A 4,135-nucleotide genomic window follows, 5' to 3' on the forward strand; every position below is an offset into this window, starting at 1 on the left:
ATATAGATGAGTGATGTATGATCAATGATAAAATCTTTGTATGATCAATGATAATATAGATGAGTGATGTATGCTCAATGATAAAATCTTTGTATGATAAATTATGTGCTTCAAGTCTCATTCCCTTTTTGTTTATGACAAAGGGGGAGAAAAGTGATGACTTGTATCATTTTAATAGCATGACTTATATGAATTGCAAAAGCTTGTGTGATATGAATGTCTTATATGCCTTGCAAAATCCTTGAGAATATCACAAGATTGATTGATCATATTGAAAGTATGCCTTACATCGATATCATGAAATTCATGTTGAAAATCTTTATCTTCTATCGTAGTAAAAATTGTCTCTTATCATGATTTTTATCGAAGTTTCGCATTTACTATTGCTTAATGAGAATAACGATAAGCTCTACGGTTAGAACTTATCAGCTTATGCTTGAATTCAATGGATGAAATTCAAGTGTTTTCATCTTCTCATAATATGGCATATAGATAGGGGGAGTTATGTTTAACTCCGTCATCAATTGATTGTCATCATCAAAAAGGGGGAGATTGTTGAATCTCGGATTTTGATGATTAAATCAATTGATGGGTTAATTGATCTAATCCATATTATTGAGTTAAGTGTGCAGGATTAACTACAATAACCAGAAAACACAAAGCAAGAATACCGGAGTCAAGATCGATGGACGTTTAAGAGTCCGAAGAATCGTCGGAGATGCTGCCGGAACCAACCGAGAAGAAATCGGGAACCTATCGGAATTTTCGAAAGTTCGCCGAAGAGATCGTCGGAGGTTCACGGAGATCACCGAGAAGGCTCGGCTACTCGTTAAAGTCATCACAAGATCGGGAGCTTGATGGGAGTCCGTCGGAAGAAGCTCGTCGGAAAGCTCGCCGAAACAAGACTCGACGTTCGCGGTTGAAAGCTTGCTTAGGATGTGTTTTCGTTATGTAGTTCACTTGTAATTAGGATTAGGATTAAGAGATAATCCTATATCCTGGTTAGGGGCCAACTGGGCCGAAAGTCAGATATGGTTTGGGCTTAAATTAAGCCAAACCAGTGAAATCGGAGTGCCAGGCGGTGGCACCGCCTGGCTGGGCGGTGACACCTCCTTGGCTGGGCGGTTGCACCGTCCAGCACCCGAGCGCTGGGCGGTGGAACCTCCAGCACCGGGAACCCTAAGAGAATTCAAATTTTGGAGCCCAAAATTTGAATCCTCTTGAGGCCTATAAATACCCCTCAAATCTCAGCTGAGATTACAACTTTTGAGAAGCATTTTGATTGAGAGAAAAGTCTTAGAAAGTCTTAGCAAGTCTTGTTTTCAATTTGCTAGAGAGTTCTCCTCCTTCTTTCTTATTGAAAATTTGTAAGCGGTTGAGCTGCTTGTAAAAGGTTGTAAGAGGGGTGTTTACCCTTCCATTTCAAGAGACTTGCTAGTGGAAGGTGGGAGCCTCATTGAAGAGGGGCCTCGCAAGTGGAGTAGGTCATTTGACCGAACCACTCTAAAAATCGGCGGAATCTCTGGTTTGCATTTTATTATTGTCATTTACATTACTGCAAATCTTCTTACTGCTTTAGTTCCTTATTACCCTTGCTGCGCAACTATAAGAATATGCTTTCAAGTTAAACTTTTCAAGTTCCGTTCTTATCGTACGAAAGATTTTGTTAAAATCAAAGTTTTAATCCGCTGCACTAATTCACCCCCCCCTCTTAGTGCCGCTCCGATCCTAACATAGAAGCCCTATAAATAGTCATGTATTCCTCCTCTTTTCATAAGCAATAGATGAATCTTTTTTGCAGCCTTTGAGCAGCAACTTGGAGGGAGGAACCCCTATAGAATTCCAAAGAGGCCGATCCCCTAAAGAGATCAACCCCAAGTTTAGAATCTGCAAGGGTTCTAACAGAATCATAGTAAACGATCTTGACTCATAACAAAAATTCTCAAGTTATAATTCTGAGAAATCAAGAGAAACCATGATTCATATGGATAATTCTCCTCTTTAGTAAATGACAAAACAAAATATAGGAGAATAAAATGGTAGAATATTTTGATTCATGCATAAGAAATCTTATGATTTATATAGAAAAGCTCCTCTTAAATAAAATAAGAACACGTAATCAGACATCTTGATTCATAAAAGATTTCAAGTCATAATTATCAATGAATCAAGATCATGATTTGGATAAATTAAAAATCTCATGTTATAATTCAAAAAATCTTGATTCCTAAAAAAAATCACCTCTTAAATAAAATGCAAGAATAATATGAGAATAAAGAGTAAGAGATCTTGATTTATAAAAAATCTCAAGTATCAAATATAGAGAAATCAAGATCATGATTATGATAAAACTCATTCAAATTCAAATCATCAAATCATCAAAATCACTTTCAAGAGATTCAAAATGACATAAATAAATTTATCAATTTCTTATTGAAAAATCGATAAGATAGAGATTCAGAATTTTTCAAGAAAAATGCTTTCCTTTTTAGTTGTTTCAATTTATGTGATTTATTTCATACAACCATGCCTTTGTCTTTTATGCCAAATCAAAATATGCATTATGTTTAAAACAAAAAATAAGATTTATCATAAAAATCATCAAGATAAAAAATGTGACTTATAATTCCACAACATAAGATTTCAAATCATCATTACTTTAAATTCTCATGCATAGTATAAAATCATCAAGCATAGTACTAAAACTTTTAACATTTTTATTACATCATTAAATCATCAAGCATGATTTCAGAAAGCATTATTTTGTTTGTTGTAGTACTACACTTTTCTTTTTAAATAAATCTAACTTTTTATGCTTAGTGCTAGGAGTTAATATGCAATTGTCATGCTCAAATTTTTAATTTTTTTCAAAATCACTAGAAAGAAAGGCATGCAATTTTTATATTTTTTATTTTTTACCAACTAATTTAAAAACAACTTATGAAAAGCATTAAGTAATTTCATAGTAAAGTAAAAGAGTTTCGGGTGAGTCATTTACCTCGGCATTGAGAGCCACCAAAGCATAGTTCACCACTTTGTCTTTATTGGTTTGCTCCTTGTCTTTAAAGGTACTTGATTTGTCCCAGGTCACCTTGAGTGTCTTCTTCTTCTTTGGCAATCTCTTCTTTTTAAATTTATTTTTATTTTTTTATTATTATTTTATAAACTTTTTAACTTTTGTTGTTAGGAGTACAAGGTCATCATCACTTGAGCTTTCGCTCGAATGGTCTTCTTTTGTTCTAAGTGCAAAATCCTTCATGTTCTTTAGAAGGTTGTTCTTAAGTTCGTCATGTGTCACATAAGTCATTTCATAGGTCATCAAAGACCTGATAAGTTCTTCAAATGGAAATTTGTTTAAGTCCTTTGTCTCTTGTATGGTAATTACATTTGAATCCCAGTTTTTAGGTAGAGAATGTAGATTTTTATTCATAAGATCAAGATTCGAAAATATTTGCCACGAGCTTTTAAACTTTTAATAACATCCGTAAAACAAATGTATATGTCAACGATAGTTTTGCTTGGCTTCATTTGAAACAATTCAAAATCATGCATCAAAAGATTAATTTTTGAATCTTTAACTTTACTAGTACCTTCATGTGTGATTTCAGGAGTGTGCCAAATGTCATGCGTAGTTTCGCAAGTAGAAACATAATTAAATTTATTTTTGTCTAAGGCACAAAATAAAGCATTCATAGCTTTCGCATTCAAAGAGAAAGTTTTCTTCTCCAAATCATTCCATTCGTTTATTGGAAAAGAAGATTATTGAATCCGTTTTCAACGATATTCCATAAACTAAAATCTAAAGAAAGCAAGAAAACTCTCATTCAAGTTTTTCAATATATGTAGTTTGTCCCATTGAACATAGGAGGACGAATGATAGAATGACCCTCTTGAAATCCGATAAAAGCTATTTTTCTTGGGTGTTAAACCAAATGAGAAAAATGTGTCTCTAATACCAACTGTTAGGACCAAGTTGGCACTAAGAGGGGGAGGAGAGGGGGGGGGGGGGGGTGGGGTGGTGTAACGCCCCTCAAATAATATCGATAATTTTAAAATTTTCATCACAAACCAATCCAGGATCCAAACTAACATTTGAGGACACTGAAAAACATTCTATCAAATTCACATATATAAA

Source organism: Musa acuminata, chromosome BXJ1-3 (assembly GCF_036884655.1).
Source record: "Musa acuminata AAA Group cultivar baxijiao chromosome BXJ1-3, Cavendish_Baxijiao_AAA, whole genome shotgun sequence".
NCBI lineage: Eukaryota > Viridiplantae > Streptophyta > Magnoliopsida > Zingiberales > Musaceae > Musa > Musa acuminata.